This window comes from Rhodnius prolixus, unplaced genomic scaffold, assembly GCF_049639745.1.
Source record: "Rhodnius prolixus isolate KJV_2025 unplaced genomic scaffold, Rpr scaffold_7, whole genome shotgun sequence".
In the NCBI taxonomy this organism is placed as follows: domain Eukaryota; kingdom Metazoa; phylum Arthropoda; class Insecta; order Hemiptera; family Reduviidae; genus Rhodnius; species Rhodnius prolixus.
Window position 1 is genome coordinate 7,651,806 of NW_027411582.1, and position 14,477 is coordinate 7,666,282.

Sequence of the window (14,477 nt, forward strand, 5' to 3'; positions counted from 1 at the left end):
ATCCTAATAATATCCAATCTCGCAATACAAAATGGTTGTATCAACCTGCGGGTGATACACTAACATTAAACCGAAACGCGAAACGCTGGCTTAAATAGAGAGTGGTATCATCGTTATAGTGATACCGTAATAATATTTAATCTCGCAATTAAAAATGGTTGTATCAACCTGCAGGTGGTACACTAATATTATATCGAAACGCGTGACGCTGGCATATATAGAGAACGGTATCATCCTGATGGTGACACCCAAATAATCTCTAATCTCGCAATAAAAAATGGTTATGTCAACCTGCTGGTGATACACTAACATTATATCTAAACGCGGAACGCTGGCAGAAATAAAGATTGGTATCATCTTGATGGTTGCTCCTTAATAATATAAAAATTCGCTTTAAGAAATGTTTGTATCAACCTACTGGTGATACACTAACATTATATCTAAACGCGTCACTCTAGCATAAATCGAGAGTGGTATAATCCAGATGGTGACACCCAAATAATATCTAATCTTGAAATAAAAATTGGTTGTATCAACCTGCTGGTGATACACTAACATTATATCTAAACGCGTAACGCTGGCATAAATAGAGAGTGGTATCATCCTGATGGTGACATCGTAATAATATCTCATCACGCAATAATAAATGGGTGTATCAACCTGCTGGTGATACACTAATATTATATCTAAACGCGGAACGCTGGCATAAATAAAGAGTGGTATCATCCTGATGGTGACATCGTAATAATATCTCATCACGCAATAATAAATGGGTGTATCAACCTGCTGGTGATACACTAATATTATATCTAAACGCGGAACGCTGGCATAAATAAAGAGTGGTATCATCCTGATGGTGACATCGTAATAATATCTAATTTCGCAATTAAAAATGGTTGTATCAACTTGCTGGTGATACACTAACATTATATCTAAACGTGCAACGCTAACATGGTATCATCCTGATGGTGACACCCAAATAATATCTAATCTGGGTATAAAAACTGATTGTATCAACCTGCTGGTGATACACTAACATTATATCTAAACGCGTAACGCTGGCATAAATAAAGAGTGGTATCATCCTGATGGTGACATCGTAATAATATCTCATCACGCAATAATAAATGGGTGTATCAACCTGCTGGTGATACACTAATATTATATCTAAACGCGGAACGCTGGCATAAATAAAGAGTGGTATCATCCTGATGGTGACATCGTAATAATATCTAATTTCGCAATTAAAAATGATTGTATCAACCTGCTGGTGATACACTAACATTATTTCTAAACGCGTAACGCTGCCATAAATAGGGAGTGGTGTCAGCCTGCTGGCGACACCATAATAATATCTAAACTCGCAAAAAGAAAAGGTTATATCAACCTGCTGCTAATACACCAACATTATATCTAAACGCCTAACACCGGCAGTAAAAATGTTTTTTGTTTGGTGCATGGTGTACTGAGCTGTGGTACCCGTGGGGTCGCTACTCCCCAAAGCGACTGCATGCATCAGCCGCTCCATGCGGGGTAATTTTGGAAGTGTTTTAAGAAATAGAAACATGCTGAAATTAGGAAAGAAAATTACTTTTTCGAAAAAAGTTAGAAGCAGTACTTGAGCGAGAGAATAAGTTGGTCGCTCTAATGTAGAGTCTTGGAATATAACCTGACTGACGGTTAGTTATCACGCAGTTCCCTAGACAAAATAATTTTAATAATCCAGTAGATGATGATGATAATGTGTAACACTGAGCTATAGATGTTTTCTGGTTCTGAATATACTATAATCCTAGCGAAGTTACTTGATCGTAAATACGAATTTAGCTGAGAACTTCTGACAGATCGCAGTAGATGGAACCATCTCGAATTGCTGTAGGAATTGAAAACTTCAACTACTTTAATAAACGATAAAATCGTAAAGACTTTTTCACAAACCTACCTAATAAAGATTTGGATTGGAGGACAACCTTAAGAAAATGACGAGAAATGGTAACTGGGATACCTATCTACTGGGAAGTACACGTGGCTAGTTCAACACAGCTGAAGGTTCTTGAGGTGCCATAGAGTCTCAGAAATGGTGTGCGCAGTCTGGCTGGCGCAGCTGCCAGAATACTCTCTAATCTATTGGACTACTGCTAACCTGAGTCTTCATTCTCAACAAATGTCCACTCAGAATACTTAAAGGAAGTGGTACTGGCTCTGTTAGCCTGCTCCGGGGAGCAGTTGTCCGGGGGGCACCTCGTGGAGGTAGAGCTCAGATTTTTGCCCCCCAAAATGCCATCCTGCCTTTAATATCGTATTTTAACTGGTTTTCATCCTCTATTAAGCAGGCGTAGTAGCAAATCTCATTAACAATGGAGATGCATTACCTGCGATGTACAGAGGGGGAGAGAGAAAACCAGGTTTGGACCCGTTAAGGAATACGATTATACGGAGTTTGGGTAGGGTAATGGACAAATAGCAGGAATGACAGAATTCAGGATACGCTATTTATGAAGAACCGCGTTTGGGAAGAAGAGATTTACGGGTAAACTTAGACTCGTTTAAGCAATAGACAATGAATTAAGCGATAAATAGGAAAGAGCAAAGAAAATATGAATCCTGTATAAACTGAAAAATGTAGTATCAACCTGATGGAGTTAACCTAAGATTAAATATGACACTCATCCTTAACGGAAAAGTGTTTTATCTACCACAAGGTGAACACGAATATACCAACATAGAAATACTCTAAATAAAGTAAAATAGATAACTTATCTTGGAAGAAACCGATCAAACAATGTGATACCTAAACTAGCTGGTTAGCTAGGGAGTTAAACAGAGCCACGACGCGAACGATTGAGGGCCCTTACTCATGAATTGCCTCGGAAAGTGACCTGTTAAATCTGGTGCTGGACAAATCTAGTAGTTACATCTCATAGTGAAATATTAGAGTATTAATGCTCCACTCATGTGCACTAAAGTTCAACTAGTTGTCACTTATGTTACAATTAGTGTGCCTTCTAATCGTCTAATCTTCACCAATGTGCACCACACTTCCACTAATGTGCACTAGTATTCTACTAATATGCACTAATGTTACTATAATGTGCACTAATGATGTCTTAAAGCGCAGGTATGTACTACAAATGTGCACTGAAATTTCACTAATTATACATTAATGTTCAACTCAACTACCCAAATAATCATTAATGTCCTCTAATGTGCACCAGTACACTACTAACATGCACTAATGTTACAAAAATGTGCACTAATGATCTCTTAAAAAGCAGGAATCTTCCATTAATGTGCACTGAAATTTCGCAATATGCATTTATGTTCAACTTTACAACTCTAAAATCATTAATGTGCACTATAGTTCCACTAGTGTGCACTAGAATTTTCAAGATGCACTAATGCTCCAGTAATGTGCACTAAAGATCTCGAAAAGAGCACCTATGTTTCACTAATATGCTACATACTCGTATTAGCACTAGTATTATCTAAGGTGCACTAGTGTTACACTAATATGCAATAATATCCCACTGTAAGATAAAAGAGAATTTAATTACTCTACAAAAAATCACAATGTTCCAAAATTAATAAAAAATTTATTATACATATAGATGCTTTTTTTGATTCATAAACGTGAAGCTAATCGTTTCAACAGAGTCCAGCAGCAATATAAACACAACTCATTCCTGGGTAATTCATCAGCCAATCGTCTTCATCACGGCACTGTTTCACTCCAAAACTAACCAGACAGTTTATGGACCTCCCAAGTACTTTAGGTAGCTAATAAGATATAATATCCGTTTATTGCATCTATCAACTTTCAACGTATTTATTAAAAGAACTTAAAGTTCTTATTTAATGAACTTTTAAAGAACTCTGCTTTATTAATGAAGCCAGTATTAGATTGTCCTCCAGAATCGGAATGTAACCACCATAATATTAGGGAGCAAATTACAAGTAAAATACCATTAATGCAGAAATTACTGTGATCCGGATTTAATATACCCTGTAAACTCTATGTTACATAGCTAACACAGCAACACAAAAAATTGTAAAAACATTATAACCACCACCTAAAATTATTACTCGCATTACTAACAATAAGAAAAAATTATATGATCACAATAGTGAAATTACCAACTAAATAATTCATAGCCAGCAACAAAAAAATATTGAATGAATCTAAATGAGATACCCTAATAATTAAAACTAAATGGGTAACAAACAGAAACTGAAAAAGGTAGTATAAACCTGATAGTCATTCCATAATCTTGCCTACTAAATCTGTAACAACAAGTAAAAGAAAAGAGATTCATCAACCAGATTGAGATAACTAATATTAAATACTAAACGGGTCTTAATTCTCCTCGGAACCTGACCGCGGAAGTCCAACCTTAATAACAATCATCGTAATAGCCTGCAACAGAAAAATGCTGTGTAAACCTGAAAGTGATACCCTATACTTAATAACTAAAAGCGTATTAGCCGGCAACAGTAAACTGTTGTATCAACCTTGTGGTGATACCCTAAACTTATTAACTAAATGCTTATTAGCCAGCAACAGAAAACTGTTGTATCAACCTTGCGGTGATGCCCTTAACTTAATAACTAAAGGCGTATTAGCCAACAACCGAAAACTAATGTATCAACGTTCCGGCGATACCCTAAACTTAATAACTAAAAATTTATTAGCCACTAACAGAAAACTGTTGTATCAACCTGTCGGTGATACCCTAGACTTAATAACTATAAGCGTATTAGCCAGCAAAAGAAAACTAATGTATCAACCTTGCGGTGATACCCTAAACTTAATAACTAAAAATTTAATAGCCACTAACAGAAAACTGTTGTATCAACCTGTCGGTGATACCCTAAACTTAATAACTATAAGCGTATTAGCCAGCAACAGTAAACTAATGTATCAACCTTGCGGTGATGCCCTTAACTTAATAACTAAAAGCGTATTAGCTAGCAACAGAAAACTAATGTATCAACGTTCCGGCGATACCCTAAACTTAATAACTAAAAATTTATTAGCCAGCAACAGTAAACTAATGTATCAACCTTGCGGTGATGCCCTTAACTTAATAACTAAAAGCGTATTAGCCAGCAAAAGAAAACTAATGTATCAACCTTGCGGTGATACCCTAAACTTAATAACTAAAAGCGTATTAGCTAGCAACAGAAAAATAATGTATCAACGTTCCGGCGATACCATAAACTTAATAACTAAAAGCGTATTAGCTAGCAACAGAAAAATAATGTATCAACCTTGCGGTGATACCCTAAACATAATAACTAAAAGCGTATTAGCTAGCAACAGAAAACTAATGAATCAACGTTCCGGCGATACCCTAAACTTAATAACTAAAAATTTACTAGCCACTAACAGAAAACTGTTGTATCAACCTGTCGGTGATACCCTAGACTTAATAACTATAAGCGTATTAGCCAGCAAAAGAAAACTAATGTATCAACCTTGCGGTGATACCCTAAACTTAATAACTAAAAATTTAATAGCCACTAACAGAAAACTGTTGTATCAACCTGTCGGTGATACCCTAAACTTAATAACTATAAGCGTATTAGCCAGCAAAAGAAAACTAATGTATCAACCTTGCGGTGATACCCTAAACTTAATAACTAAAAGCGTATTAGCTAGCAACAGAAAAATAATGTATCAACGTTCCGGCGATACCCTAAACTTAATAACTAAAAATTTATTAGCCAGCAACAGTAAACTAATGTATCAACCTTGCGGTGATGCCCTTAACTTAATAACTAAAAGCGTATTAACCAACAACAGAAAACTAATGTATCAACGTTCAGCCGCCACCCTAAACTTAATAACTAAAAGCGTATTAGCTAGCAACAGAAAACTAATGTATCAACGTTCCGGCGATACCCTAAACTTAATAACTAAAAATTTATCAGCAACTAACAGAAAATTGTTGTATCAACCTTACAATGATACCCTAAATTTAATAACTAAAAGCGTCATAGCCAGCAAAAGAAAACCATTGTATCAACGTTCCGGCGATACCCTAAATTAAATAACTAAAAATTTGTTAGCCAGGTTGTATCAACCTGTCGGTGATACCCTATACAGAATAACTAAAAGCATATTAGCCAGCAACAGAAAACTGTTATATCAACCTTGCGGTGATACTCTAAACAAAATAACTAAAAGCATATTAGCCAGCAACAGTAAACTGTTGTATCAACCTGACGGTAATAACCTAAACTTAATAACTAAAAGCGTATTAGCCAGCAACAGTAAACTGTTGTATCAACCTGACGGTGATACCCTAAACTTATTAACTAAAAGCGTATTAGCCAGCAACAGAAAACGGTTGTATCAATCTTGCGGTGATACCCTAAACATAATAACTAAAAGCATATTAGCCAGCAACCGAAAACCAATATATCAAAATTCCGGCGAAACCCAAAACTTAATAACTAAAAATTTACTAGCCAGCAACAGAAAACTGTTGTATCAACCTGTCAGTGATACCCTAAACTTAATAACTAAAAGCGTATTAGCCAGCAACAGAAAACTGTTGAATCAAACTTGCGGTGATACCTTAAACTCAATAACGAAAAGCGTATTAGGTGGCAAAAGAAAACTATTGTATCAACGTTCCGGCGATACTCTAAATTTAATAACTAAAAATTTATTAACCAGCAACCGAAAACTGTTGTATCAACCTGACGGGATACCCTGAACATAATAACTAAAAGCATATTAGCCAGCAACAGAAAACCAATATATCAAAGTTCCGGCGAAACCCAAAACTTAATAACTAAAAATTTACTAGCCAGCAACAGAAAACTGTTGTATCAACGTTCCGGCGATACTCTAAATTTAATAACTAAAAATTTATTAACCAGCAACCGAAAACTGTTGTATCAACCTGACGGTGATACTCTGAACATAATAACTAAAAGCATATTAGCCAGCAACCGAAAACCAATATATCAAAATTCCGGCGAAACCCAAAACTTAATAACTAAAAATTTACTAGCCAGCAACAGAAAACTGTTGTATCAACCTGTCAGTGATACCCTAAACTTAATAACTAAAAGCGTATTAGCCAGCAACAGAAAACTGTTGAATCAAACTTGCGGTGATACCTTAAACTCAATAACGAAAAGCGTATTAGGTGGCAAAAGAAAACTATTGTATCAACGTTCCGGCGATACTCTAAATTTAATAACTAAAAATTTATTAGCCAGCAACAGAAAACCAATATATCAAAATTCCGGCGAAACCCAAAACTTAATAACTAAAAATTTACTAGCCAGCAAAAGAAAACTGTTGAATCAAACTTGCGGTGATACCCTAAACTTAATAACGAAAAGCGTATTAGGTAGCAAAATAAAACTATTGTATCAACGTTCCGGCGATACTCTAAATTTAATAACTAAAAATTTATTAACCAGCAACCGAAAACTGTTGTATCAACCTGACGGGATACCCTGAACATAATAACTAAAAGCATATTAGCCAGCAACAGAAAACCAATATATCAAAGTTCCGGCGAAACCCAAAACTTAATAACTAAAAATTTACTAGCCAGCAACAGAAAACTGTTGTATCAACGTTCCGGCGATACTCTAAATTTAATAACTAAAAATTTATTAACCAGCAACCGAAAACTGTTGTATCAACCTGACGGTGATACTCTGAACATAATAACTAAAAGCATATTAGCCAGCAACCGAAAACCAATATATCAAAATTCCGGCGAAACCCAAAACTTAATAACTAAAAATTTACTAGCCAGCAACAGAAAACTGTTGTATCAACCTGTCAGTGATACCCTAAACTTAATAACTAAAAGCGTATTAGCCAGCAACAGAAAACTGTTGAATCAAACTTGCGGTGATACCTTAAACTCAATAACGAAAAGCGTATTAGGTGGCAAAAGAAAACTATTGTATCAACGTTCCGGCGATACTCTAAATTTAATAACTAAAAATTTATTAGCCAGCAACAGAAAACCAATATATCAAAATTCCGGCGAAACCCAAAACTTAATAACTAAAAATTTACTAGCCAGCAAAAGAAAACTGTTGAATCAAACTTGCGGTGATACCCTAAACTTAATAACGAAAAGCGTATTAGGTAGCAAAATAAAACTATTGTATCAACGTTCCGGCGATACTCTAAATTTAATAACTAAAAATTTATTAACCAGCAACCGAAAACTGTTGTATCAACCTGACGGGATACCCTGAACATAATAACTAAAAGCATATTAGCCAGCAACAGAAAACCAATATATCAAAGTTCCGGCGAAACCCAAAACTTAATAACTAAAAATTTACTAGCCAGCAACAGAAAACTGTTGTATCAACGTTCCGGCGATACTCTAAATTTAATAACTAAAAATTTATTAACCAGCAACCGAAAACTGTTGTATCAACCTGACGGTGATACTCTGAACATAATAACTAAAAGCATATTAGCCAGCAACAGAAAACCAATATATCAAAGTTCCGGCGAAACCCAAAACTTAATAACTAAAAGCGTATTAGCCAGCAACAGAAAACGGTTGTATCAACCTTTCGGTGATTCCCTAAACTTAATAACTAATAACGTATTAGCCAGCAAAAGAAAACTAATGTATCAACCTTGCGGTGATGCCCTTAACTTAATAACTAAAAGAGTATTAGCGAACAACAGAAAACTAATGTATCATCGTTCCGCCGATACCCTAAACTTAATCAATAAAAATTTATTATCCAGCATCCAAAAACTGTTGCATCAACCTTGCGGTGATACCCTAATCTTAATACCTAATCACGTATTAGCCAGAAACAGAAAACCAATATATTAACGTTCCGGCGAAACCCTAAACTTAATAAATAAAAATTTACTAGCCAGCAACATTAAACTGTTATGTCTGCCTAACAGTGAACCCTAACCATAAAAACTAAACGCGTTATGTTCAATAAGTGAATAGTGTGTATCAACCTTGCGGTGATACCCTAATCTTAATACCTAATCACGTATTAGCCAGAAACAGAAAACCAATATATTAACGTTCCGGCGAAACCCTAAACTTAATAAATAAAAATTTACTAGCCAGCAACATTAAACAGTTGTATCTGCCTAATAGTGAACCCTAACCATAAAAACTAAACGCGTTATTTTCAATAAGTGAATAGTGTGTATCAACCTTGCGGTGATACCCTAATCTTAATACCTAATCACGTATTAGCCAGAAACAGAAAACCAATATATTAACGTTCCGGCGAAACCCTAAACTTAATAAATAAAAATTTACTAGCCAGCAACATTAAACAGTTGTATCTGCCTAATAGTGAACCCTAACCATAAAAACTAAACGCGTTATTTTCAATAAGTGAATAGTGTGTATCAACCTTGCGGTGATACCCTAATCTTAATACCTAATCACGTATTAGCCAGAAACAGAAAACCAATATATTAACGTTCCGGCGAAACCCTAAACTTAATAAATAAAAATTTACTAGCCAGCAACATTAAACTGTTGTATCTGCCTAACAGTGAACCCTAACCATAAAAACTAAACGCGTTATGTTCAATAAGTGAATAGTGTGTATCAACCTGACGGTGATACCCTAATCTTAATACCTAATCGCGTATTAGCCAGCAACAGAAAACCAATATATTAACGTTCCGGTGAACCTTAAACTTAATAAATAAAAATTTACTATCCAGCAACATGAAACTGTTGTATCAGCCTAACAGTGAACCCTAACCATAAAAACTAAACGCGCTATGTTCAATAAGGGAATAGTGTGTATCAACCTGACGGTGATACCCTAATCTTAATACCTAATCGCGTATTAGCCAGAAACAGAAAACCAATATATTAACGTTCCGGCGAAACCCTAAACTTAATAAATAAAAATTTACTAGCCAGCAACATTAAACTGTTGTATCAGCCTAACAGTGGACCTTAACCATAAAAACTAAACGCGCTATGTTCAATAAGGGAATAGTGTGTATCAACCTGACGGTGATACCCTAATCTTAATACCTAATCGCGTATTAGCCAGCTACAGAAAACCAATATATTAACGTTCCGGCGAAACCCTAAACTTAATAAATTAAACTTTACTAGCCAGCAACATTAAACTGTTGTATCAGCCTAACAGTGAACCTTAACCATAAAAACTAAACGCGCTATGTTCAATAAGGGAATAGTGTGTATCAACCTGACGGTGATACCCTAATCTTAATACCTAAACACGTCATATAAAAAAACTTATAATTGTGTATCAACCTGACAGAGATTCCCTAATCTTAATAACTATACGTGTCATATTTAATAACGGTATTGAGTTCTATTAACTTTTCGGTGACATCCTAATCTTAATAAATATACTGGTCTGAATTATGAAATGTAAAATGTGGTATGATGCTTACGGTGATACTCTAATTTTAATCACGGAATGTTTAATAAATAGCTACACTAAATGTTTTATCAACTAATGGAGATACCTAATCTTAATTATTATTCGCGAGTTACTTATGGACCGACAAATGTATGCTAATAATTTCGTTGGCTAAACGCTCATTTAGTGGAATTGACCACTGTGTAAATCTGGCAACCCATTTATCTATCATCGAACTTTTTCGGAAAATATATTTATAATTAAAAAAAATTATTAAACTAACTTTAGAGTTGAATATAAAACTGGTTTTTAGTTTCGGAGATTCACACGGCAATGATGCAAACGATTGAGGGCCCTTACTCATAGATTGCTTCGGAAAAAGCAGTGTATAATTTGGTGCGGGAAGAAATTTAATTTAATAGTTTCATCCCATAGTGAAATATTATGGCAATAATGCTTTACTGATGTGCATTAAAGTTCAACTAGTGTGCACTAATGTTCCGATGAATTACCCTAATAATCATTAAAGAGCACTAATGTTCCATTAATGTGCACTAGTATTTTGCTAAGATGCACTAATGTTACAATAAAGTGCACTAATGATCACTTTGAAAGTAAGTATGGTCCATTAATGTGCACTGAAATTTCATTAATATGCACTAATGTTCCATTTAAATACCTTAATAATCATTAAAGAGCACTAATGTTCCATTAATGTGCACTAGTATTTTACTAAGGTGCACTAATATTACAATAAAGTGCACTAATGCACACTTAGAAAGTAAGTATGGTCCATTAATGTGCACTGAAATTTCATTAATATGCACTAATGTTCCATTTAAATACCCTAATAATCATTAAAGAGCACTAAAGTTCCATTAATGTGCAACAGTACTAGACTAAGATGAACTAATGTTACAATAAAGTTCAATAATGATCTCTTAAAAGTAAGTATGGTCCATTAATGTGCCCTAAGATGCCACTTATTTGGCACCAGTATTTTCTTAAGTACAATAATGTTCCACTGTAAGATCGTAGAAAATTCATTTATATTGTAAGAAACACGATGATCCAAAACTTTAAAAACTCGAAACAATGAATAAACGCTTTCATGATTCATAACTATAAAGATAATCGATTCAACAAAGTCCAGCAGCAATATTAACAGACCTCATTCAGAGGCAATCCATAAGCCAATCGTCCACATCAGGACACTGTTACACTCCAAAATTAACCAGAGAAATTATCTAGGTAGCTAATAAGAAATTACATCCGCTTATAGCCAATTTCCGAACATTGCCGATCAAAATTGCTGAAAAAATTTTAATGAAATAACTTAAATTGTTCCTCCATAATTCATTCAAGGAAATTGGTAATATCCGGATGGTGACACACTAATAATATCTATACTCGTAATTTGAAAAAGTTATATCAACCTGCTGGTTACTAACAATTTATCAAAACAATACATCAAAACGCGCAAAGCAGCATAAATAGAGAGTGGTATCATCCTGATGGTGACACCGTAATAATATCTAATCTCGCAATAAAAAATGGTTGTATCAACCTGCTGGTGATACACTAACATTATATCTAAACGCGTAAAACTGGCATAAATAGAGAGTGGTATCATCCTGATGTTGACCCTAATAATATCTAATCTAGCAATAAAAAAATTGCTGTATCAACCTGCTGGTGAAACACTAATATTATATCTAAACGCGTGACGCTGGCATAAATAGAGAGTGGTATCATCCTGATGGTGGCACCAAAATAATATCTAATCTTGCAACAAAAAATTGCTGTATCAACCTGCTGGTGATACACTAATATTATATCTAAACGCGTAACGCTGGCATAAATAGAGAGTGGTATCATCCTGATGGTGGCACCAAAATAATATCTAATCTCGCAATAAAAAATGGTTCTAGCAACCTGCTGGTTATACATTAACATTATATCTAAACGCGTGACGCTGGCATATATAAAGAGAGGTATCATCCTGATGGTGGCAACCTAATAATATTTAATCTCGCAATAAAAAAAGGTTGTATCAACCTGCTGGTGATGCACTAACATTATATCTAAGCGCGTAACTCTGGCATAAATAGAGAGTGGTATTATCCTGATGGTGACACCTTAATAATATCTAATCTCGCAATAAAAAATGGTTGTATCAACCTGCTGGTGGTACAGTAACATTATATCTAAACGCGTAACGCTGGCTTCAATAGAGCGTGGTATCATCCTAATGGTGACATCCTAATAATATCCAATCTCGCAGTAAAAAATGGTTGTATCAACCTGCTGGTGATACACTAACATTATATCTAAACGCGCAACGCTGGCAGAAATAAAGATTAGTATCATCTTGATGGTTGCTCCTTAATAATATAAAAACTCGCTTTAAGAAATGTTTGTATCAACCTGTTGGTGATACACTAACATTATATCTAAACGCGTAAATCTAGCATAAATAGAGAGTGTTATAATCCTGATGGTGACACCAAATAATATCTAATGTACCAATAAAAAAAGGTTGTATCAACCTGCTGGTGATACATTAACATTATATCTAAACGCGTGACGCTGGCATAAATAAAGAGTGGTATCATCCAGATGATGACACCCTAATAATATTTATTCTCGCAATAAAAAAAGGTTGTATCAACCTGTTGGTGAAACACTAATATTATATCTAAACGCGTGACGCTGGCATAAATAGAGAGTGGTATCATCCTGATGGTGGCACCAAAATAATATCTAATCTTGCAACAAAAAATTGCTGTATCAACCTGCTGGTGATACACTAATATTATATCTAAACGCGTAACGCTGGCATAAATAAAGAGTGGTATCATCCTGATGGTGGCACCAAAATAATATTTAATCTCGCAATAAAAAAAGGTTGTATCAACCTGCTGGTGATACACTAACATTATATCTAAACGCGTAACGCTGGTATAAATAGAGAGTGGTATCATCCTGATGGTGGCACCAAAATAATATCTAATCTTGAAACAAAAAATTGCTGTATCAACCTGCTGGTGATACACTAATATTATATCTAAACGCGTAACGCTGGCATAAATAGAGAGTGGTATCATCCTGATGGTGGCACCAAAATAATATTTAATCTCGCAATAAAAAAAGGTTGTATCAACCTGCTGGTGATACACTAACATTATATCTAAACGCGTGACGCTGGCATAAATAGAGAGTGGTATCATCCTGATGGTGGCACCAAAATAATATCTAATCTTGCAACAAAAAATTGCTGTATCAACCTGCTGGTGATACACTAATATTATATCTAAACGCGTAACGCTGGCATAAATAGAGAGTGGTATCATCCTGATGGTGGCACCAAAATAATATTTAATCTCGCAATAAAAAAAGGTTGTATCAACCTGCTGGTGATACACTAACATTATATCTAAACGCGCAACTCTGGCATAAATAGAGAGTGGTATTATCCTGATGGTGACACCTTAATAATATCTAATCTTGCAATAAAAAATGGTTGTATCAACCTGCTGGTGGTACACTAACATTATATCTAAACGCGTAACGCTGGCTTCAATAGAGTGTGGTATGATCCAGACGGTGACAGCCCAATAATATCTAAACTCGCAATAAACAATAGTTGTATCAACCTGCTGGTGATACACTAACATTATATCTAAACGCGCAACGCTGGCAGAAATAAAGATTGGTATCATCTTGATGGTTGCTCCTTAATAATATAAAAACTCGCTTTAAGAAATGTTTGTATCAACCTGTTGGTGATACACTAACATTATATCTAAACGCGTAAATCTAGCATAAATAGAGAGTGTTATAATCCTGATGGTGACACCAAATAATATCTAATGTACCAATAAAAAAAGGTTGTATCAACCTGCTGGTGATACATTAACATTATATCTAAACGCGTGACGCTGGCATAAATAAAGTGTGGTATCATCCAGATGATGACACCCTAATAATATTTATTCTCGCAATAAAAAAAGGTTGTATCAACCTGTTGGTGAAACACTAATATTATATCTAAACGCGTGACGCTGGCATAAATAGAGAGTGGTATCATC